Source organism: Marmota flaviventris, chromosome 4 (genome assembly GCF_047511675.1).
Source record: "Marmota flaviventris isolate mMarFla1 chromosome 4, mMarFla1.hap1, whole genome shotgun sequence".
Taxonomy (NCBI): domain Eukaryota; kingdom Metazoa; phylum Chordata; class Mammalia; order Rodentia; family Sciuridae; genus Marmota; species Marmota flaviventris.
In genome coordinates, this window is record NC_092501.1 from 83,225,080 (window position 1) to 83,251,270 (window position 26,191).

The 26,191-nt window shown below is 39.5% G+C and overlaps 2 pseudogenes; both read left to right on the forward strand.

Moving 5' to 3' along the window:
• The first annotated feature begins 19,874 nt into the window (after positions 1-19,874).
• LOC114097631 (GTP-binding protein 4 pseudogene) lies at positions 19,875-21,813 on the forward strand (annotated as a pseudogene).
• A 726-nt stretch (positions 21,814-22,539) lies between these two features.
• Positions 22,540-23,946, forward strand: LOC114097624 (glucose-6-phosphate exchanger SLC37A1 pseudogene; annotated as a pseudogene).
• The last annotated feature ends 2,245 nt before the right edge of the window (positions 23,947-26,191 follow it).

Here is a 26,191-nt window from a genome sequence, read left to right on the forward strand (position 1 = left end):
GACTATTAGGGCTGGGAGAGATCTTGGACTTCAGCAGGTCCAATTCTGTTTCATCCAGATAAGGAAACTAAAACCCAGATACCCATGGAGTCTTACTTTAAATAATTTACTGACTTCTGGTTCTATTTTTTTGACTCTTAGCATCTGGTATGCTTTATTCTTCAGCACTGTGGTCTAAGCTGGCTTCAATTAGGGCTGGGACTAAACATTTCTGAGAGTCCTCTAGCATCTTGGTTCATAGCACAGCCCCTAGAGTCCACGAGATCTGAGTTCAGATTCTGACTTTGCCACCTGTTGTCAATGTTACCTTGAATAAGTTACTTAGTCACTAATGTACCCATCAAGTCACTGAATAAACTTCCAGAATTTGGTCTGGTACAATGGGTGGGGATCATTTTATTTTCTTCTTTTTAATCAGTGCATCAATGGGAGCAGGGAAGGGTGGGTTGTATGTGACAGCTAGGCGTGAGAAATTAACCTGAAGTCTAGAAAATCGAGACATCATGTTTATGGCACATTAGAGCACTCTTGCAGCGCAGCTACACGGGACACTCCGCAATCCCTAAAGCCATCAGCCTTGTCTAAATCTTACCCTCTGTGCCAGTTAATTTTCCAGGCTCCCTTTTCTTGTTCTTTGTCTCCCAACAAAGGTTGGGAGTCCCACTCCTCGCAGCCAGGCCTAGAAGCAACCAAGGAGGATGGCTGCAAGTGGGCTCTGGGACTGCCGCGCCGGAAGATTCATGCCGGGCTGGGGCTCTTGCAAAGTGTCTGAGCGAAGGTCGGGGGTCAGTGGGCGAAAGGAGAGCGGGGAGGATCTCTGTTGCTTTCGCGTCCTCCAAATCAGAAATCAACACCTTTAACGTCTTATTCCAACCTTGCAAGAAAGGCATCTATATACGCTACTGCCGGGTGGGCGACGGCGGCCCAAGAGGACCAATCTTGAGGCAGGGCCCCAGGTGTCCGACAGCAGTGCGCGTGCGCAAGCGCGAGTCTGCGTAGGTGAGTAAACCTTTTCTTGGAGGCAAATCTCCCACTGTAGCTTGCCTGGCTGGCCCCTGAGCCCGGGGTGCGGCACTGGGCACTCAGCCCAGCTGGCTGCTGAGCCGCACCTGGCTGATGGGCCTGATGCCACGTGGATCTTCTCAGCACGTCACGCTCTCCAGCTTTTCTACAAAACCAGCGCTTCGCGATCGCTGCGACCACCTGGCTGACAACCGCGACCGCTTGCTGTGACACCTGGATTTTTAACTGCTCAAAACCACACTCACACACTGGCCTTTCAAACACAACACTCCAGATCTGTCAAGAATCCCAGAAATCCAGAAATGTTGTGACTGCTTACTTTCCTTTTAAAATCTGCTTTTGAAATCTCGCCCCCCCCCACCCTTTTTAAAATTGGCACTGGAGATTGAACCCACAGGCGCTTCGCCACTGAGCAACATCCCCAGATCTTTTCATTTGAGATATGGTCTCTCTAAGTTGCCTAGAACCACGCTAAACTGCCAGGCTGGCCTCGAATTTAGGATCCTTCTGCTTCACCCTCCCGAGTCTCAGGGATTACAGGTGGAATCCATCATGCTCAGCTGAAATCTTCCTTTGCAGTGTGTATATCATTAGGATACATTTTTAGGCTATCAAGGCTAATGAAAAATTGAAATGGTAAATGACTTGAGTTCTTACTCCTGATTCAAACCAGTGACTGGCTTTGCTATTACATTTTAGGATAAAATCTAAAATCCTTACCTGTCTTCAGCCTTGTATGTGTCTCCATGGTCTTCTAAGTCCACCCAGCCTTTATCTCTCCTCTAGAAGGCTCCAGTCTTACAGACCTTTTGCATTTCCTCAGGAAGCAAGCCCTTCCCTGTCTTGGCTAACTCTTGCACGGATTGCATGACTAAAAATTTGCTCCTCTCTGCCAACTCCTTCTTATCCTTTAGATTAAAGCTTAAACGTCCAGAGACTTTCACTTATCTTCCAGAACTTTATTGACCTTGGCACTTTACATGGTGTACCATTTCAGGGCATGTATTTTGTGTTTACTTAATATCTCAGTTTACTAGACAGCAAATTTTTCAAGAGCAGGGGAGGATAAAACTATTATTTATTTAAAAATAAAACTTTAAAAATATTTTCTTTATGTGCACTTTGGAGCTCACTCCGTGGTTTGGAGGAAGAAGACTGTCCTCTACTGGTAGAGATCTGGTAAGACATTTGCTTTGGATTGCCTGCCTTCTGCAGGATTCCAGCATTTACCATTTGTGGCCCATGTGATTATGGGTGCCACATTCACGCTCTATGTTATTTGTGTTCACAGAAATTGTAAGGTGAAGCATTCTTTTAGGCTGGAATATCTTTAAAAATTATAGATACTGATCTTTTGCTGTCAAAATGAATCAGGAAAAATTGAAACATCTGCATCAAAGTGTCTGAAAACTCCCTCATGCAGTGGTACTTGCCTGTAATCCCAGCAACTTGGAAAGGCTGAGGCAGGAGGACTGCAAGGTTGGAGACCAGCTTGGGCAACTTAATGAGACCCTGTTTCAAAAATTTAAAAAGGCCTGGGATGTAGCTCAGTGGTAAAGCACCCCTAGATTTAAATCCCAGTACTGAGAAAAAGAAACAAAACACAAAACAACAAATTGATTAAAAACTGAGTGTTCATATCTGTCACGTCATGATCAATATTTAATGAAGGGAAAATAATTAATATGGTGTGTCAAGGCTTACCTATTTTAATCTTTTGAAGATGATTATATTATTGTAATTTGGGTAGTGGGATGTACCCTGCTGATTTTTAAGCCTTGAAGACTTTAGAGCAAAATTTCTATAAAATAGCATGCATTTTTGACTTGAATAGTTTAGTGTTTGAACAGTTTGAATACATTTTGAAGTGTCTTTATTCAGGGGATGAAGTGGAGAGACTGATCCTAATATAGTTCCAGGAATATATTATAGATAGATCCATGTGTGAGTTTCCAGCAAACCAGCTACACCTGCTGTGAGACGTAGGAATGAAAAGTGTAGCACAACATATAATCAACTATGGAATTGTTTAGTAAGCTGCTACTTTTGCAGGTAAAAAATCAATAATTGCTATTATTTATTAGTCCAAACATTTCTTACTACATGACCAACTATTTAACTTTAAACTTCTCAGTTCTACTTCTTCAAAACTTAATAGGTTTTATATTCTAAGTTAGCCTTATCTTCAAGTTGCTCATAGTCTGTTATGGATACAGTCAGGGAGACAAATGATCGTAAGTAAATAAGAGTCTCTATCCTTCATCCTTTCTCATAACACATTCACTAGAAAATATACACAAATACTTCAAAATACCTAGGCAAGGTAGGAAAAGGAAGAAAGACAAAGTAGAATTGCTTTAAATTCTCCTCACATTGAATAAAAACACCTTCACAATTCATTGTATTTCTCTACTTTGGTTGTATAACAAATGTCAGGCAAGAAAATTGTGCAGGCAAGACACAATTCAAAACTCATGGGTACAAAGAGTTGCATTCCTTTTTCTATTCAAGGTCTTTTTTTAGATCTGTTCATGGGTTCTATGGGATACTAAGTTGTGTACCATAGTCCAACTTTCCAAAAATAGCAGCTTACTTATTAACTACAAATGGAAAAAGGTGCCATTACAATGGAGAATTTGGAGGACACTGTTTTAAATAGATGAATAATTTACCATCATCAATAATAGAATGCTCTGATATTTATGCCCCTAATGTGATGCATTGAGGAGGACACAAACTGTTCTACATGGTGTTTTGCCAAAAATGTCTAATCTGAATCGAATTTGAGAAAGCAAATTAAACAAACCCAAATTAAAATAAATAAATGCCCAAATTAAAGGGCATTCCTTAAAACAATGTCCAAACTCTTCAAAAATGTCAATGTCCTGAAGATTTTTTAAAAAATGGTAAAACTGTGTTTTAGATTAAAGGAGACTTAACTATAGTGTTTGATCTTTGATTAGATATTGGGTCAAGAACAAAACATCTCAAAATCTATTACTGAGAATCAAAGAGGAGTGAAATCATCAAGATGGCTAAATAGGAGGTACCAGCTCTTTTCCCCACAAAACAATAATTTAACAACTACCCGCAAGTGAAAGTAGCTCTGAGAGTTCCAGAGTATATTTAAGAAGTTGCAGCAACCCAGTGGGGGCACTGTTGTAGTCACTTTTTTTGCTGCTATGATTAAAAGATTGGAGAAATTGATTTGGGAGCTCATGGTTTCAGAGGTCTCAGTCCGTAGGTAGCCAGCTCCATTCCTTGGGGCTCAAGGTGAGGCAGAACATCGTGGCAGAAGAGTGTGGCAGAGGGAACAGCTCATACTGAATTGTAAAAGAACCAAAGTAATGCCATTTTATTCTGACCTGACTCCATTTTATGCTTGCTTAAAATCTTTTCTTTTCAGTCTCCTGACACCTGTATCTATGTTGACAGTACAGTAGGACCTTCCTGTGTCCCTGACTATGGCCCTGATGTATAACAAAAATGACTCTGAAATATATAATCAAAACAATTCTCTCATGTAATCAAAATATCTGTCTCAACAAGGTCTTTTATGATCTCCATCCTTGTGGTTTTTGTAGTTTTGGCCTTTCTAACTCTGTACTTCCAAAATTAAATGCTGGGAGATCTTTGAGGCACTAGCCTGCTCCCAATTGCTTGCCTGGCTTGCTCATTAAAGGACCTTTTTTCCCTTTCAATTTGGCTCAGTTAGCGTGGTGGTCTATAATTCTTGTGCCTTCCATAACAACATGATGATCAGGAAGCGGAGTGAGAGACTCCACTTGCCAGATACAAAATATATATACCAAAGCCATACCCCCAGGGACCCACTTCCTCTAGCCACACCTTACCATCCTTAAATTACCACTCAGTTAATCCCCATTAGGGGATTAATTTACTGATTAGGTTAAGGGTCTCATAACCCAATAATACATCTAAACCATAACAGGCCCCAAAACTGAAGATGGCCACACAGAAAAGTATAGGAAGCACTTTATCTGCATCACCTAATGAAGGTTGGTACTAAGAGGGGTCCCCTTTGTTTGAGATCTCTCCCTATAGGCAAGAGCCCCCAAATTCAAAGAATTGTGGCTATCTGGAACCAAAGATTCAGAATCATGCCTACCATGGCATGGTTTATTGACAGCTTTGTGAAACTAAACATAGATGGGGTCCACTAAGCTGCATATACCATCTGGTCAATGGTTGGCCATGTTTTGACTAAGACTGATCATGGACATTTGGCCCAATGGACCAAACTATTTACAGTGGCCCCCCCACTTCAATTTCACTGAGTCATGAGTTGTTGACAATAGCACAGCCATCTAGTCAGGAGAATGGCAACTGAGTGAACTATTGAAGGATAAATGGCAGTACCAGGCAGCAACCTGATAAGGCTGTGTCTGTCAAATCCCAAGCTCAGTGATTCCCAACAATTTTTTCTTTCATTTTTCCCCTTAGAGTGTATGTTTTGGGAGTGGTCCATGGCTCAGACCATTATGGTACCCTAGGTAGGGCTCTCTGACTCAAATCTGGAGATGATGCTTCACCAGAATGCTCTCTTCTATGAGATTCCACACGGGTGAGGGGTGGGAACAAGGAGTATCATAATGCTAGTGTTTCACTAGTGGTGGTAGGGCATCTGATCCTTCCAGTGGGTGAACAATGTTATCACATGTCAAGTTTGTACAGGACATGACTTATTTTCCTGGACTGGATGACTGAAGCAGAAAGAACAAGGGCAAGATGTGAAAGCTTTAGAACTGGGACAGATATCTTGGGTTATAATACCTGGATAGCCAGAAACCCAAGTGATAGAATACTGACCCAAGAAAGTATGGGAAGTGGGTATGGAGTGGGCAAACTAACTCCCCCTTGTTTCTTCAGAATACCCAGTGGTATGAACCCACTGATGAAGATCAGTACAGCAATAACAGCAGGTAGTGATTTGAAATATTGCTGGATCTGGCATCTGAATATTTGGAGCCCTTACCCACAAATATAAATAGTTCATGTCTGGTCTATCACCAATTCAGTGGGGGTGCCAATGATTCTAATCAGTGGGAGACTGATTAGAGATTTTTATGGGTTACCTAGAACAAAGACAAAATTAGAGACAGACTTTAAATATTTTGATGGTTTCAGATGGTCCATACATCATGCAGCCTTACCCTGCCACCTAACACGTGGCTAAACCAGACCCAGGCTTTGTATAATTGGATTAGGTGGTGATGGATCACTGCTCCCTGGCTGGCCTGACATTGCTCCCTAGGTTATATGTTCCTGTGTGGGGCATACTGGGCTATGGAGTGCCTATCACCTTTAAATGAAGCATGATGTTTGGGAATCTGGGGTTCTCAGGAATTTGTGCAAAGTGTCATTCCAAACTGGAAGGGTCACATACTTGTAACACATTGCAGAGTTGCCTGAGACACACTGCCAGGAAGACAAAATGACAGCCAATTTCATTCTTCTGCCTGTGTTCTCATATCCAGCATGGGAATACATGACTTGTCACTAACTGGAAGAGCTACCTAACATTGCCATCAGAACTATTTAGGATCCAAGTAGGATTCACTGAACTCACTAGCCAAGGTGGTGATGGATCACTGAATAGCTCTTGATTATCTACTGGCAGAATAGGGTGGTATTTTGTTATTGCCAATATTCCTGCCATACTTGGATAAATATCCCAGGTATTGTAGCAATATAAATGGAAGAGATCTGGAAACAGCTCACTGGGTGCAGATAGTAAGGCCATGTGCAGGATCTTTCTTTCGCCTCTTTTGTAACTTCTTACCTGGATTGATGGATCTTGGGTCAGATCATAGCTTCAGGCAGGCCTGGCTGTCCTACTTGTGACAATGGTCCTCCTGAGCCTAGGAAGTGTATTCGGGCTGTGGATCAATAATGCATGGAGATTGTCAATCAAAGGGATGCATCAATCTGAAGAGACAAATTGCCTCCAGATCCAGGGAGATTGGTGGGCATGTGATATGCCTAGCTTTGCCATATCACATGTGTGTTATGATTTGGATGTGAGGTGTCCCCCAAAAGCTCATGTGTGAGATAATGCAAGAAGGTTCAGAGGAGAAATGATTGGATTGTGAGAGTCTTAACCCAATCAGTGAATTAATTCCCTGATAGGGATTAATTCAGTGGTAAATGAAGTCATAGGGTGTGACTGGAGGAGGTGGGAATTGGGGGTGTGGCTTTAGGGTATATATTTGTATCTGGCAAGTGGAAACCTCTCTTTGCTTTCTGATTATTATGTGAGCTACTTCCCTTTTCTACACTATTCTGCCAGGATGTTCTGTCTCACCTGTTTCACCTGGAGCCCCAAGGAATGGAGCCTGCTGTCTATGGATTGGGACCTCTGAAACCATGAGCCTCTTAATAAACCTTTTCTCCTCTACAGTTGTCCTGGTTGGGCCTTTCAGTCACAGCAGTGAAAAAGCTGACTAAAACAGGGGGATGGAAAACAAGAAGACTAATCCCTGAAAGGCCTTGACCCATGCAGATGTTCCTACTCACACTTGTAGCTCTCAGGATAACTGAAGAAGGTGCTGTGAATGCAGTGTCTTGAGATAAGGAAGAACTGTCTGGAATAGCCCAGACTTGGTCCTCATCCTTCCTAAACAGGATTTCTTGCAATTCTTGTTCTCAGTGACCCTATGTTCCCCTGGTGTATAAAACTCAGAGCTTAATGTTTTAGGGTACCTCAGCTGTGGCATGAAGTGTCACACACATAGATGAGATTCCACCCATCCCATAAGGCCAGCTCACCAAGATCCTTGGCTTCTGTAAGTCTGAGAGTAATAAATTTGCATTTCTTGGCTCTTGCAAATATTCTGGTTTACTGGATTAGACCTAAGAATGTCAGTGGTGAAGGTATGACTATTGCAGCAGCTGGGTCTCCTCTGAGGCTCTGCGAACTCTGGAAGCTGGGTTTTTGAAAAGTTTCCAGCCAGAGCTGGGAATATGTGCAGAAATTAGTGATATGTTTAGAGACCTTCTCTGAGACAAATAACTGGTGTAATGTTCTCCTCCTGGGGATTAATACTAGCATGTGCTTTTTCTACGTAACAACATATACAATGGAATACTGTGAGTATTCTGACAGTGGAAATAGATAGGGAATGTTCCCCTGATGAGCAAACTCCTGGGGGGTAACTGGCGCCCTGATGCCCATGATTGGAATGCCCAGCTATTCCCTGCTGAGGTTATTAAGATAACTATGTGGATACACTACCTGGTTTACATAGTGACATCCTTTGAAGGAGAGAGGCTCTGTGTTTGCATTAACCTGGACCTTATCTCAGTTAGCTATTACTCAGGGTAATAGAGAATACCCTGAAAAAGAAATACTGGTCAAAGTGTAGTCACTGGTGGTGCGTAATATGTAACTTTTTGGGTTACTAAAGATGACAGCAGAGAGGGGTAGGCATTCCTTTTGCCTGCCATCCTTCTGTCTGTCTTGCACCTGCCCTGTGTGTCTGTGTCTGTTCTTTGTACGCCTCCCCCACAATTCTCCCCACACAGGTGTTCCTTTACAGAAAACTAATCAGTATTTTTTAAAAAAGAAATTATGTCATTTGTGACAATATGGATGAAAGCAGAGGACATTATGCTAAGTGAAAGTGAAATATGCCAGATATAGAAAGACAAATACTGTAAGGTCTTGCTTAAATATGAGATCTAAAAATTACCATCTAAGTTATGCTGCCTGGAAAACAGACACTTTAAGATAACACTCTCAAGTGTTTTACTGTCTTTATTCTGTACCTGTGAACTGTTTATTGTAGAATTTCTGTACGTGGTCCTTGGTTATGAAGTAAAGAATTCTAAACCACCAATGTTGTAATGGTTAAGGAATGATGTCAAATTTTCTATAACCTTCCCCACAACCCAGCTCAGGGCCTAGAACTTCAGAGCACTAGCTCATCTGGGTCCACCAGCATAAATAAACCTGTGTTCTCCATCCCTCCCAGGGGTGCTTGGTCTCTTGCTGAGCGCGATTTCCATAACATTTCCTTTATAGAAGGTTAGCAATGTATTGTGAAGATGGCTGACTAGAGGAAAATGGCTGACTAAAGGGAAATGGCATTTCTTGTGACCCAGGATTCAAACAGTGGGAATACTGCTTCTCTGTGAGGTAGGTTAAAGAGGGATTTTATTAAAACTCTATACTGGACAGCCAGACTTAGAGACTTAAAAATGTTGGATACCTTAAACAAGGAAAAGGAACAAAATTAGAGCTAAGCTGCTTGCAGGTACAGGGGGTATTAGCACACAAGGACAGAAAATGTCCAAAAACACTACAGACAGTCTTAGCATGGAAAATCCTGAGATCGGAGGGCCAGCCTGACCTAGGCTGATCTAGAAGCTGTTTAGCACAATAAACTGGGGTATGAAAGATGTCCCACATTTACCAATTGTCCATGGAGAGCAGAGGGAGGAGCCATCTTGAGCAGACTGCTGCAGTGGCCAGTGGATACAAGAAACAAGAACTTTGATCTAGGAGTACTGGGTTGGCTCTGATATAGGTCCAGGCAGACACCAACCATGTGACCAACACTATGCCTAACAAAACTGGAGAAAATTAGGTATGGAAAGTATTTTGCCTATGGGAGTACAAGTTGGGGAGGTTGGGGAGGACCTGGGTCCTGTTGGCTATTAGTCCAATAGCTCCCAGGACCAGCTGCAGCTGGTAGGAATCTGAATGGGTGGGTGTGTCTGTGCTCAGAGACTAACCTGGGAGGCTGGGAAGGGCTGTATCTGTGAGCAACAGAATCAGCAAAGGACTGGCTTTCCAGTTCCAGGAGTGGAACCCGGGGAGACTCCTATGGTACAGTCTCTCAGAGTAGATTGGCATCTGACAAGCTCTAAAAGTGCATTGATTTAATATCTTCATATAACTAGCCATAAAGTACCTGGGGCCTCACTAGACCTAAGCCCTGTCCTAGACCCACCTACAGGAACGCATCTCACAGAATCCAGGTGTGTGTGTGTGTGTGTGTGTGTGTGTGTATAACATGTTTGTCTCTGTTTTCTCATTTATAGCATTTTTTGAAGGTTGTTATTTTCCCTTGCTCTGTCTTTTGAGGCTTAAGGATTTTTATTAGTATATTTTATTTTGTATTGTTTTCTTCACTATTCTGTTTCCCTTGTTTCTTTTTCTCTTTTCCCTTACTAACACAAATTCTATTGTTCTATTTTTTATGCTTCCTTTAATTTTTTTACTTCTATTTTCTCCTCCCCCCATAACTATCATATCCTATGTTGATTTTGCATTTCACCTTTTGAAATTGCAAACCCTTTACTACCCACCTGTTTCTTCTTTTTCCACTTAGTTAACTATATTCTTAACATCTCTTAGCACTAAATAGTTTATATAACACCAGCCCCCACCATTAATGCTGTAGTAATAATCTTATGGAAGACAAAGACAACACCTATAGTTTGATTTTGTGACAGATATAATACATAATTACTTACTATTTTTACCAATGGAAATTGCTGATCCTACCAATTCTGTTTATTGTACCAATTAACATTGTAGATGTCATAATAGGAACCAAGTACTTAGTTTATCGCTATATATTGTTTTCAAAGATTGTTGTTATTATTGGGCTCCCCCAAATCAGTGAGGTACTGGAAACTTACAGGGGCACTATAAGTTGGTAGGGTAGAAACTCTGCTGTTTCAGATCCATTTGGATAGAAATTTTTTTGAAATTGCAAACCCTTTACTACCCACCTATTTTACTAACCACCATTTGGTTAGACACACAAATAATATGAAAAATTAAGATAACAAACCATCCCAAGTAACCCAGAATGCTTCAACAGCAGACTCCCTCGACACCACAGTGGAGGAAATGTCAGAGAAGGAATTTACAAAGTTCATAGTTAAACTGATCTATGATGTATAAGATGATTTGTAAGGAGTGAAATTAGAAAATACAAGAATCGAAAGATTACTTCAATAAGGAGATAGAGATCCTGAAGAAGAATCAATTGGAAATCCTCAACATGAAGAAATCAATAAATCAAATTAAAAATCCAATAGAAAGCATCATCAATAGACTATACCACTTTGAAGACAGAGATTCAGGCAATGAAGATAAAATATATAATCCTGAAAATAAATTTAATCATGGAGAAAAGATGTTAAGAGACCATGAACAGTATTTTCAAGAAATATGGAGAGAGAACCAAGGTGGTAGAATAGAGGATGTCACGTTCCTGGCTGCTCTGTGGCATGAAACCAAGAAAGCAGACAGGCAGCTTCTCTGCAAGGTGGGTAAACAAAAAATTGAAAAAGGGAGGGAGGGCTTTACTGGAATTTAAAACTGGACATTCAAAGCAGACTGTGGACCAAGGAGTTTGGATGATAAAATAAGGAAAAAATCCCCAGGGGCACAGCCATTGCCTTGGCTGGGTTGGAAATACCAGCCAGAGCAGTACCTCTGTGAGTATAGTAGAGGGATAAAGGAATAAAGGAGACCCACAGTTTGGGGAGGCCTGAGGTCTGTCTGTGTATGGAGCATTTAGAGACCAAGGATATTGCCCCCAAAACCTGAAAGACATGCTGCACAATATCCATGTGTGGGGAAAGAAGCTGCCATATCTCCAAGTGCATGCAGAGGACAAAGGAAGGAAACATTTTGCAGCCACAGTGTGGGGGCTGGCAGCTGATTTCTGGCAAACCTGAGTTTGGTCCAAAATACTGGCCCAGTAGACATACACTGTACAACATAGAGTGTGCTTGAGTGATCAGGAGAAAATCAAACATGGAAAGAGGTTTACACAGGGGACAACCAGTGGCAGAAACCCATCTGGCTCTACACTCCCCCTCCAAACTGACTGCTTGCAGAACCTGCTGGGAGAGATGCATCTGGCTGGCAACTAGGAAGGGCAGGGGTAGGACAGATTGTTTGGAGACTGAACCCAAGACCAGTAAATGTGGGATCCATAGGTGATGGAGGGGACTAAGAATTGCGTTCCCCACCACACGAGTGGAACCCAGGGGAGATCAGCAGGTACTGGGTGCTGGGGGTGCACTGATTTAAAATCTCCAGACCAACTGGCATTCAAAATACAGCCTGAAGCCAACCTAAGCCTAAACTCTGCCTCCAGGATTTCCACCTATGGGATTACCTTTCTTACTCCAGCAATCCAGAGGGTGGAGCACCAATGTTCCAACTGCTATGTAGTTGAGAAATGGGGCTGGGGTGGTGACTCAGAGGTAGAGTGCTTGACTGGCACATGTGAGGCCCTGGGTTCAATTCTCAGCACCACATATAAATAAATAAAGGTCCATCAATGACTAAAAACTATTTTAAAAAAAGAAGTTGAGAATACTTTAAGCTTCAATGGAAAGAATTCTTTAACTTTACATCAAGATTTTTTTCCTGTTTTTTTTTTTAACATAGACAATTCTTTTTAAAAAAAATATGTTTATTTTTATTTATTTATATGTGGTGCTGAGGATTGAACCCAGGGTTGCACATGTGCTAGGTGAGCACTCTACCGCTGAGCCACAACCCCAGCCCCCTGTTCTTTTCTTTTTAAATTTTTTTTTCTCTGTTTAATTGTTACCCTGATGGTACATGGACATTTAAACATTTTCATGTTTGTTTTTTTCCCCCTCATTTCTAGCATTTTGAAGCCAGTTATTTTTCATGAATTAGTTTTTTGGGATCTTGGATGTTTGATTAGTATATTTTACTTTTGTTTTGTATTCTTTTATTTTATTTTTAATTTTTTTAAAAATTTTTTACTTTAGATGTATATATTTTTTCTCCTACCTGTTTTCCTTGATTCTCTCTTTTCTTCCACTAACAGCCAATCTCAATTGTTTTCTCTTTCATTCTTCCTTTAATCTTTTACTTCTGTCTTCTCTCCTCCTCCTTCATAATCATCACATCCTATATCACTTCTGTTCTCTTGCTGTCCAACATTTGAAATTGTAAACCCTTTTGCAAACTTTGTTTTTAATATAGGCATAACTGATCATATAATTTCTGTTTATTATGATAATTAAAATCATAGATGTCATAGTAGGAACTATTTGATTTAATACTATATATTGCTTGCATTGATTGTTGTACATATTTGTCTCCCCCTAAACAGTGAGGTACTGGTAACCTTCAGGGACACTGTAAGTCCACAGGGTAGAAACTCTACTGCCTCAGATCCATACAGTAGATGGGTAAGTACCCAAACACCATGAAAAATCAAGGGAACAAATCACCCCAAGAAAACCAAGATACTCCAATAATAGAATTCATGGACACCACAGTGGAAGAAATGTCAGAGAAGGATTTTCAAATGAACATAGTTAAACTGATCAGTAAAGGAAAGTATAAGTAATGAAATCAGAAAGAAAATATAGAAAGTGAAAGATCACTTCAATAAAGAGGCAGTGACTCTGAAAAAAAAAATCAAGCAGAAATCCTTGAAATGAAAGAAACAATAAACCAAATTAAAACTTCAATAGAAAACATCACCAAAAGACTAGACCACTTGAAAGACACAACCTCAGGCAATGAAAACAAAATATATAATCTTAAAAATAGAGTTGACCACAGAGAGAAGATGTTAAGAAACCATGAACAGAACTTCTAGGAGTTATGGAATAATGTGAAAAGACCAAATTTAAGATTTATTGGGATAGATGAAGGTGTAGAGATATAAACCAATGGAACACACAATCTTTTCAATGAAATAATATCAGAAAATTTTCCAAAGCTAAAAAATGAAGTGGAAAATCAAATACAAGAGGCATATAGGACCCTAAATGTGCAAAATTACAATGGACCCACAACAAGTCACATTATAATGAAAATGCCTAGCATACAGATTAAGGACAAAAATTTAAAGGCTGCCAGAAAAATATATCAGAATACATATAGGGGAAACCAATTAAAATCTCAGCTGATTTTTCAACCCAGACCCTCAAAGCTTGGAGATCCTGGAATAACATATACCAAGCTCTGAAAAAAAAATGGATGCCAACCAAGAATCCTGTATCTAACGAAATTAAGCTTCAGATTTGAAGATGAAATAAAACTTTCCACGATAAACAAAAGTTTAAAGAATTTGCAACTAGAAAGCCTACACTACAGAACATTCTCAACAAAACATTCCATGAGGAGTAAATGAAAAACAAAAAAGTGAAAACCAGTGAAGGGAGGAGCTACACTAAAGGAATTGTCAATCAAAGGAGAAAGTAATTCAAATTAAAAGTTAGAAATAAACCATAATGACCAGGAATACAAATCATATCTCAATCATAACCTTGAACATTAATGGCCTAAACTCATCAGTCAAAGGACATAGACTGGCAGATTGGATTAAAAAACAAGACCCAACAAAATGCTGTCTCCAAGAGACTCATCTCATAGGCAAAGACTTCCCAGACTGAAGATGAAAGAATGGGAAAAAAAAAACAAAAAAACAAACATCACTCACGTGGATCACATAAACAAGCAGGGGTTTCTATCATCATATCAGATAAAGTGAATTTCAAGCCAAAGTTAAATAGGATAAAGAAGTGCATTTTGTACTACTTAAGGGAATCATATATCAATAAGACATAACAATCATAAGTATTTATGCCCCAAACAATGGAGTATATATGTACATCAAAAAAACCCTTCTCAATTTCAAGAATCAAATAGACCACAACACAATAATACTGGGAGACTTTAACACACCTCTCTCACTACTGCCTAGATTCTCCAAACAAAAACTGAACAAAGAAACTACAGAACTAAATAATACAATCCATAATTTAGTCTTGGTGGACATATATAGACTATTTCATCCATCAATGAGAGAATTTGCTTTCTTCTCAGCAGCACATGGATCCTTCTCTAAAAGAGACCATATCTATGTCACAAACCAACTCTTAGCAAATACAAAAAAAATAGAGATAGTATCCTGCATTTTATCAGATCATAATGGAATGAAATTAGAAATCAATGATAGAATTAAAAGTAGAAGCTACTCTAGCACCTGGGGACTAAATAATGATGAATGTATAGTAGAAGAAATCAGAGATGAAATAAAAAAAATACTTTGAGGTAAATGAGAATAGTGATACAACATATCAAAATCTCTGGGACACTCTGAAGGCAGTAGTAAGAGGAAAATTCATTGCATTGACCTCATTCATTAAAAGAATAGAAAGTCAATGAATAAATGACCTAACATTACATCTCAAAGCCCTAGAAAAAGAAGACCAGTGCCAAAACAGTAGAAGACAGGAAATAATTAAAATCAGAGCTAGAATCAATGAAATTAAAACAAAAGAAACAATTCTAAAAAGTGACCAAAAAAAGGTACTTAGCAAGAATAGTAAAGCAGGAGGCATCACAATACCAGATCTTAAATTATACTACAGAGCTATAGTAACAAACACATCATGGTACTGGCATCAAAACAGGCAAGAAGACCAATGGAACAGAATAGAAGACACAGAAATAAACCCACAAAATTATAGTTACCTTATACTAGACAAAGGTGCCAAAAACATACATTGGAGAAAAGATAGCTCTTTCAACAAATGGTTCTGGGAAAACTAGAAATTCATATGTATTAGAATGAAATTTAACCCCTCTCTCTCACCTTGCATAAATATCAACTCAAAGTAGATCAAAGACTTAGATTTAGACCACAAACACTGCACATACTTGAAGAAAATGTTGGCCCAAATCACCATCATTTCAGCTTAGGAACTGACTTTCTTAACAAGACTCCCAAAGCAGAAGGAGTAAAATCAATAATTAATAAATGGGATGGCATCAAACTAAAAGGAAAAAACCAAGAGTATGAAAAGAGAGCCTACAGAGTGGGAGAAAATCTTCTCCTCCTGCACCTCAGATAGGGTGTTTATTCCCAGGATATATAAAGAACTCAAAAAACTTAACACCAAAAAAAAAAAAAAATCAATAAATAGGGCAAAGAAACTGAAAAGACACTTCTCAATAGAATAAATATGAATTGTTGACAAATATATGAAAAAATGTTCACCATTTCTAGCAATTAGAGAAATGCAAATTAAAACTACACTGAGGGGCTGAGGTTGTGGCTCAGCATTAGAGTGCTCACCTAGCATATGTGAAGGCCTGGGTTCGATACTTAGCACCACATAAAAATGAATAAATAAAATAAAGGTATTGTGTACAACTACAACTAAAAAAAATAAAAATAAAAATAAACTACACTGAAATTTCACCCAGTCTAGTCAGAAAGGCAATTATCAAGAATACCAGTAACAATATATGCTGGTGAGGATGTGGGGGAAAAGGTACACTCATACATTGCTGGTGAGACTGAAAATTGGTACAACCACTCTGGATAGAAGTATGGAGATTTCTCAGAAAACTTGGAATTGAAACACCATTTGACCCAGCTACCTACTTCTTGGCATTTATCCAAAGGATTTAAAATCAGCATAGTACAGTGATGTAGCAACATCAATGTTTATAGCAGCTCAATTCACAATAGCTAAACCATGTAGCCAACCTAGGTGTCCTTCACCAGATGAATGGATGAAGGAAATGTGGTTTATATATATAATGGAGTACTACTCAGCCATTAATAAGAATGACTTTATAAAATTTGCCAGTAAACGGATGGATCTGGAGACCATCATGCTAAATGAAATAAGTCAGTCCCCCAAAATCAAAGGTTGAATTTTTTTTCTGATATGTAGAAGCTAATCCACAATGGGGGGGGGGATAGAAACTCATCAAAGGGGAATGAAGGGAAGAATGGGGGTATAGAAAAGGGAAAATACAGTGGAATAAATCTGATATAATTTTCCTATGTGCATATATGAATACACCACAGTGAATCCCACTATTGTGTACATCCACAGAATGGGATTCTAATTAGATAAGACATATTCCACACTTGTGTAATTATACCAAAATGGATTGTAGTATCTCATATAACTAAAAAGAACCAATAAAAAGAAAAAAAGAGAAATGCAAAACCCCAAAACAATGTCATTTATTCACTTAATTATTTATTTTGGAAAAATACAGCAATTTTTCAAAAAAGCATTTATGTTAACATAATGGCTTTATTATTTTAAAAATAGATTAATAAAAATATTAATTTCCCCCATCCGTTATGATTTCTAACAAGGTAAATATAAATAGATATAGCCCATATAAAACAAAATCTCTTCAATACTTTTTAAGAGAATGAAAGATTCCTGAGAACATAAAATTTGCAACCAGTGACTTAGACAACAATTTGCAATTGCAAAATTGTCAATTATTAAATTTACGTTGTTTATGAGGTTGTTTCAAGTGAGGAATTCTCCCCTCCCCACTTTTTTTTAACACAAAGCTGATTGTATTTTTTTCCATCTTTTTAAAATGATAAAAATTGTCCATATTCATTATACACAACATGCTATTTTGAAATATGCATATATTGTAGAATGGCTAAATCAAGCTAATAAACATATGCATATGCTCTTGGGTAAACTACACTGTATACTTTCTTTCCACCACTTGGAAGAAAGTATGGCAGGTCTCTTTTATCCTTCTATGCTGAGTGGAAAGAACAGAGGTACCAAGGGCACTGGTAGCACAGCCTGTGAGAGCTTAAGTGTTGGAAGCCTGGTAATCCTGGCTCAGAAGTGCAGGCTGGAGGGGGAGGTGCAGAGCCCCCAACTGTCAGAACTTCCAGAGGCAAGCTGGCAAGGTTTTCTCTCACTCCAGGAGAACACCAGGGGCTACAGTAATCTGCTGTGTTCTAGCATTCAGGATATTCACCCTAAAAGATCACATTTCTAGTCCCAAGTGGTCTGTCCAGACTGAGCCTGGTGAGTAGTTTGTTTAAATTGGCAGCTGCTCTGCAACAGTTACTATAACTGAACTTCTCAACGACCCAGGCTCACTCCAGCAGTCTGACTCCTCTTCTTTCATTCCAGGTTCTTGCCCTCAAAACCCTGTGAGACAGGCATTCCCAAGGTGTAATCATTGTGCTATATCCTAAATGGCCATAGAAATAACAAATTGAGATTACAAATCATCTTTACTCACTGCTTAAAACTATTCAAGTAGTCTGAACTCTAACTGGTGGTGGCAATACAATCTATTTGATTGTGTGTGGGTTGGGGGGAGGGTGGAGTAAGTAAAATTCAACAAACACTCATATTTTTACCATTCAGAGTAAACAATCTTTAATATTTTGCTGTCAGGATTTTCTCTATCCTTTTTTTTTCTTTTAAAGAAACAAGTCATTGAAGGAGAGCAAAAAATCACCTTTTAACCATTATCTCCAGGCTCATTCCTCCTGTCCTTGACCCCTGCAACTTCGATTATGAATGTGTTGTATTTGGTTTTAGATTTAAAACTACATCTATAAATCCACAAATGAGACAAAATACTGTAGACATGCTTTTAAAAGTGACTTAATAGAGGACACATCTTTCACAGCACTTAAGTTTTTGAGATCTATCATCTACATCATTTTCATTATCTATTTATTGATGATGAGTCACTGTCTGGTAGCAACATATCAGCTTATGAAGAATGTGGGTTTTATTTAACTATTCTTCTGTTGATGGGTATTTGTAACAACAGCTAAAGTTGATGCAAAGATGTAAAACATCTTTGTTTACATCTGCTTGAACAGTCTAGGAATTTTTGAAATTTATAACTTCAAGTGGAAGTACTGAATTGTAGGGCATGTGCTATCCAAATTTGCTCTCTCTAAAATGCCTGTCAATTTTTACTCCTACTTGTACTATTTCTGTTTATACTTCCCCAAGTCCTTGCCAATATTTGACTTTGTCATGTTCTTTAATTTTTAGCTTCAGCCTGACTGAATTTGAACATATTTACATATAATTATGGACCACTTCTCTTTTTCTGTTCTAAATCAATTGCCTATTCATATCTTTTGCTGATGTTTAAAATTTTTTTTTTTTAGTGGATAACCATTATCAGTATTCTGCACTAAAAATATATTCTAGAAGTACATGACTTGCTTTAAAAATTTATTTTACTATTTTAGTACACAGAAGTTTCTTCATTTTAATGAAGTCAGATTGATGTTTTATTTTATGGTTTGTAGTTTTTGAACCTTCTTGAAAAAATATTTCCTATATTTTGACATACAGATTTCACTATTTTGTTTTCAATATTTAAGGTCTTGCTTTTTGTTTTCAGAACTTTGACCTATTTGGAATGTATTTTTGTGAGTAGTGTTTTCCAAATTTTTCCATAGTGCTAACCCACTATTCCAGCATCATTTGCAGAATGACACATTCTTTTCCTATTATTTTGAAATGCCACTCATGGCTTACCTGATCTAGGTATATATACTGCATATTTCTTGCTTTCCCTTGGTTTATTTTTCTGTCCCTAAACACTGTTTAATATCTCATAATATTTTTTATTGGGGTAAAATATATAAAAAAATTTCCATTTTACATTTTTAAGTATACAGTTCATTGACATTAAGCCCATTCACTAATGTAACTGTCATCACTGTCTACTGCAAGAACTTTTTCATCATCTCAAAACTCTGTGCCCTTGTGGGGAAGAGGGATGCTTTTGGGCCCCCAGCACTCTGAACACCAGAAAAGTGAAAGGGTTGTGGAACCTCTGAGCTTGGAGTTGCTGCCTGCGGAGTGTGAGTGGTGCGTGAGCCTCCCCAGTGAGATCAAGGCCCTGTGCCAGAACTGATGGGGACCTGATCAAGAGGCATACTGGCCCTGTGGCTTCCAGGTGGTGTCGGTGGAGACAGGGCCTGAGCCAGGATCCATAACCATAATAAGATGATAAAAATAACAATAATCCTCCTCGTGCAACCCGCCGCCAGCATGGCGCACTACAACTTCAAGAAGATTACGGTGGTGCCGTCTGCCAAGGACTTTATCGACCTGACATTATCGAAGACTCAACGAAAGACTCCAACAGTGATTCATAAACATTACCAAATTCATCGCATTAGACATTTTTATATGAGAAAAGTCAAATTTACTCAGCAGAATTACCATGACAGACTCTCACAGATTGTAACAGATTTTCCCAAATTGGATGATATCCATCCATTTTATGCTGATTTGATGAATATTCTGTATGACAAGGATCATTACAAGTTGGCTCTAGGACAGATTAATATTGCCAAAAATTTAGTGGACAATGTTGCTAAAGATTATGTATGGCTTATGAAGTACGGTGATTCTCTCTACCGCTGTAAGCAGCTGAAGCGTGCTGCCCTTGGGCGAATGTGCACCATTATCAAGCGGCAGAGGCAGAGTTTGGAATATCTGGAACAAGTGCGTCAGCATTTAAATTTATCCCGCTTGCCAACCATTGACCCAAATACAAGGACTCTGCTTTTGTGTGGGTACCCAAATGTTGGGAAATCCAGCTTCATTAATAAGGTGACGAGAGCAGATGTGGATGTTCAGCCCTATGCATTTACCACCAAGTCTCTGTTTGTTGGGCACATGGATTATAAGTATCTGCGTTGGCAGGTTGTAGATACTCCAGGGATTTTGGATCATCCTTTGGAGGATCCGAACACCATCGAAATGCAGGCTATCACGGCCCTGGCGCACCTTCGAGGAGCTGCGGTTCTGTATGTGATGGACTTGCCTGAACAGTGTAGACACGGGCTGAAAGAGCAATTAGAACTTTTCCAGAATATCAGACCTCTCTTTATCAATAAGCCTCTTATAATTGTAGCAAACAAATGTGATGTGAAACGAATAGCTGAACTTTCTGAAGATGATCAGAAAATATTTGTAGACTTGCAAGCCGAAGGATTCCCTGTAATAGAGACCAGTACCCTGACTGAGGAAGGTGTTATTAAAGTTAAAACAGAGGCTCGTGACAGGCTTTTGGCACACCGAGTGGAAACAAAAATGAAAGGAAACAAAGTGAATGATGTGCTGAACAGGTTGCATTTAGCTGTGCCTAACAAGAGAGATGATAAGGAGAGGCCCCCTTTCATCCCAGAAGGAGTAGTGGCACGCAAGAGGGGAATGGAAATTGGGGAGCCCAAGAAGAAAAGGGAACGGGATCTTGAGCTGGAAATGGGAGACGATTATATTTTGGATCTTCAAAAATACTGGGATTTAATGAATTCATCTGAAAAATATGATAAGATACCAGAGATCTGGGAAGGCCATAATGTAGCTGATTATATTGATCCTGCCATCATGAAGAAATTGGAAGAGTTAGGAAAAGAAGAAGAGCTAAGAACAGCTGTGGGGGAGTATGATAGTGAATCTGAAAGTGAATCTGAGGAAATGATGGAAATCAGACAGCTAGCAAAACAAATTAGAGAAAAAAAGAAGCTGAAAATCCTACAATCAAAGGAAAAGGATACACAGGGACCCAGGATGCCTCAAACTGCTAAGAAGGTTCAGGGGACAGTTTTGGAAAATGAGATGCGTAGTCTTGGTGTTGACATGAATGATAAAGACAATGCCCACTATGCAGTCCAGGCAAGAAAATCTCGGAGTGTCACTAGGAAGAGAAAGCGGGAAGAATCTGTTCCTCTCTCTTCTGTAGCCTGGAGTAGGAGCTGCTCTCGACCTCCACGTGATGTTTCTGGTCTTCGGGATGTCAAGATGGTGAAGAAAACCAAGACTATGATGAAGAATGCTCAGAAGAAGATGAATCGCTTGGGGAAGAAAGGGGAGGCAGATAGACATGTGTTTGATATAAAGCCCAAGCACTTACTCTCTGGAAAGAGGAAAGCTGGTAAAAAGGACAGGAGATAGCATCCTTTTTAGTTGACATGGTTGCCTAGAGTGTTACTGTTTGATTCTTGGTTTGGTTTCATGAAATTGGAATCATGATCTAGTAACTGAAAAGACAGTGGAAGTAACTAAAGTTCTTTCTTTCTTTCCTGAAAACTGGATAACCATATATAGGTGTGGGGAATTTTAATCACTTCATGATACTATAATTTTGAGTAGATGGTATTTCTGCATTTAACGGAGTGTTTGCTTCAGAGTCACCATATAAGCTTCAGATGTCAAGTTTTCAACAACAAAATCACAAAGAAACAAAGTATGGCCTAATAAAGTAAAAACTTGATAAAGCCATCCCTTGTAGCTGACTTAATAGATAATAGACTTTCAACAAACTGCTAGGGAAGATTTGCAGAAGTAGAAGTATTGGTGTTACTTGGTTGTTTTGATGGAGAAAACACTTTTGCAAGAGGGAGAGTTGGATCATCACACCTGAAGAGCCCTTTTTGTGAAGAAGCACTCTGCTTGTTGGGCGTAGACAGAGGCTACCAGCCCTCCCCTGCAGGATAGGAGGCATATCCACTTATGAGTGTGTTAGAACCCTATGTTTAAAATTCTCTCTTAAATTATTTTATAGTCTTTTTGTACAATATATCATTGTAATCTGTCTTCAACTATTTTATCCAAAATAAACCTTCAGAAGAAAAAAAATAACAATAATCCATAATAAGATGAAGCATCTTATTTTATGACTGAAGTTCCAAGTAAATGGCTCAACTCCTCCCTGGCATCCGCTTCATTGTCTCCTCCAGGGATCTGGGCTACAGAATCTTCATTTTCATTTTGATTGTTTTCCCCCCCAGTGTATGAAAGTTTTCACTTATCTTGAAAGTGAGTCAGCATAGTTAAGGGTGCTGCTAGGGATGAGGCAGATTCAGTGGCCCAACCAAGAGCATCATGCAGTTCCCTTCGCCATGGCTGGCCCCCATTTGAGAAGAACTATCAGCAGTTGCTTGGTGCCTTGGATTAATCCCCCTTGTGTGCTGATGTTGTTGGGATGTACCTGAGCAGCATAATAGGGGAACTGCCTGTTGATTAGGTGTTATCTGATGTTTGAGATGCTGGCCAGGCCCTTAACCACCCTGTTTGTATTGGGGTATTTCTACAATATCCATAGTTGTGGATTTTATGTGGTAACTCAGATCATTAATCCACTGGTGCAGACCACCAGGCTCCTCACCTGCCTCAGCAGCAGGTCTGGAAAAGGAAGGTGAGCTCATGGAATGCCACACCTAGGCGGGCAATATTCTGGACTCCTTGATTGCTGGCTACTGGGTGTTCCTGTGCTGGGACCTGTCTTTCATTGTGCCTGGGGCCATCATGGCAGCCATGGGAATAGTGTGCTTTCTATTTCTCATCCAACATCTGAAAGACATCAGATGCTCCTCCTCCCTGTCTACACTTTCAAAAGGCTATGAGAATCTAACAAACAGATGTGGACTCTAGAAGCCAACCTTACACAGTGAAAGGAACAGGCTCCTGGACCCAGAGATGCAGTGCTTACTACTGTCCTAGGGGAAGAGTCCCATATGCCCAAGTTATGTGGTTGTTTTCCCTGGTGACAGCAGCAACTTCCTGGCCCTCATCAGCTTCACTTGGGCCTTTGAGAATCCCTGGTGTGGGAGTTCTCTCTGTGCTGTTTGCTGAGCAGGTCAGCTTCACTTTCCTCTTTTGGCTTCCGTCGTACATCACCAGCGTAGATCACCTTAATGTCAAAAAAGCAGGAGAGCTCTCCATTTTGTTCAGTGTGGCCAGGATCTTCACTCCATCATCAGCAAGATGGGCCTAGAAGACACTGTAGCCATTCTGGTGTTTAGCAGGGGCCTGGGCAGGGGGCTGAAGGTACTAATCACCACCATCCTCTCTGCCAACCTGGGGACTCATAAGCGTCTGAAAGGGAACTCTCATGCAATCTCTGGGTCTGTAGGAGCTGCCCAGAGCCCTCTGCTGGTAGGAGTCATCTCTCTCTCTGAGAGGAGCAACCTGTTGTATGTACTGAAGTTTGCATATGCCTGTGCCTTGCTGTTCCTAATCTGCTTCATATATAAGAAGGTGAGCTGTCCATGGCTGGTGGTGTGGGACCAAGCTCTTCTGTTCTGTGCAGGAAGCAGCTGAGCCCATCCTTCACAAACTGTCTATTTAAACAGATATGGAACTCAGGATAGCAGTGGCAGGTCCAGGGAACTGCTGAGTGCCTTAACTGAGCCAATGGACAGATGGTCTAGCCTGCCCAAGCTTGCAGATGTGAGTCCATCCAGGTTCTCAAATATGGTGTGTGACAGCCACTTAGGATGAGCCTGCTTCTCTAGATTTTTACTTCTGAATAAATCTTGGCTTGATGGTAGATACTATCTTGACTATTCAAGGATTTTAAAAGTGTTTAAAACATAGCATTTAAAGTCATTTCAGTAGAAAGATTGGTCCTAATGCTCACTCATGATCTAAAGTTTAGTTTTTGTATTTAAAAAAAATCAGTTTTCTACCAGACTCATTTCATTCATCTCTTGGTAAGATATTTGATTTCTTACCTGTAGCTTGAAAGTTTGTGGTACAGTCTCAGTGTGGCTTTTATATTCACTCTCCCTCCAATTTCTGTAAGAACTTCAATGGTTTCCTGATTAAGAATTTTTTTCATTATTAAAATTTAATAACTTTACTAACAAGGGCCTTAGCATTGATTGTTTTAAATCCCGTTTTCCTGAGTTACATTGTTCTCATAAAAACGTCTTCCTTTAATGAAAAATTTATTCTACCATGTCTTTGAATTTTTTGTTTGTTTCTTCTTCAAGGACAACAAACATGCACCGATTGGATATCCTTTGTCCTACACCTATAATTGTTCTCCAATCTTCTTTGCTTTTTTCATATTATCTTACTTAGTTTTCTATAGTCTATGCAACACATTCCTCTTTTTATCTGTCTACTATTTGAGTTGCATCTTATGTGGTTTTCCTTTTCTTGAAGTATTTGTATTGTTCATTTCTTTTCATAGCTCTTTCAGATCATTTAAAAAGCCTTTCTCCAGTTTTATTATCAACTTAAAAAATGAGTCTTTCTTGAGCTCTCATTTAATAATGCCAACAATGCCTATATTTAATTTCTTTTAAAGGAAATGTCTTATTTCCATTATTTTTTAGCTGCTTTGTAATTTGTTTTGAAGTGTGAAAGCAATTTCCTTTGTCCTTTGTCTCTCATATTTTGGGCAAAGAGCTGTATTACTTTTTCATAGATCCTGTGCTTAAACATTACAGAACTGAAGGCATGAGTGTATCTGCCTTGGCATTTCTGCATTATGTCCCTGTTTCTTCTTGCTGCAGGATCTACTCATTTTTCCTTGGGTAATCAGAAGGTGGAGAAAAGGATGGGCTGCCAACAATCTCTGCAAAGCTCAGAAGTGTTAAAAGTCCGCACCATTTACATCAATGACCCCCTTAAGAACACTTTCTGCACAAATAGCATCAGGTGAGAAGAGTCTATGTGCTTTGGAGGGGAGAAGGGTGGAAGAAAATGTGAGTTTCCTTCCAAAATGCAATACTTTGTATAAATCAAATCATGTGATTCTTTGTATCTGGTTACAGTGTTTTTTTCCCCAAACCTTGAAAAAACTAAATTCTCACGTTCACTTTGAAACAAGGATTGGCTCTGGGCTCCCCTTATAGGCCCCTCACCTTCCCTGTTCTGAACAGCCTGTGCTAGCACTGTTCTGGTTCACAGCTCTTACCATGCAGATCACTGACAGCTGATAGTGCTCTTTAGCAATAGTTTTAAATGTGAGGCAAAGTGCTATCAAAAGAACCCTCCTAGATCCGCTGGACTCCCCACCAATACCTTATACTTTTAATTGAGAATCACCAGGCTTCTATTTCATGAGGCATTTGTTGAGTTTCATATTTACTTCAGAGGCAGAATTAGATGAAAACTTGAAAGGAAACTACTTTTTTGTTTGTTTGTTTCTTTTTAAGGATTGAATTCAGGGCCTCACACATGCTAGGCAAATGCTCTATCACTGAGCTCCTTCTTAAGCCAATTGAAACCACTTTTCGAGTGATTTTCCCCTCTCTTTTTTTAACCAGGAACTAAGGCCAGGTGTTGGATATACTAACTTAATAATCTTTAAGGTTTTCGGTTATGAACTAATCATATAGCTTAAAAATCTGTCGTTGATATGGCAAGAAAAGGGATATATCCCTGGGGGCCCCAAATGAGGGCACATCAGGGATACTAAGAGGTAGGGAACACTGAGGTGCATTTTGCTTAGGAGACTCTACCTAGTTCTATTGACCTGGTGTTTCAGTTGTAACACTCAGTTGTGGAAGAGGAATGATCTGAGTTCATACATGGTGGACTAAAGAATTAAAGA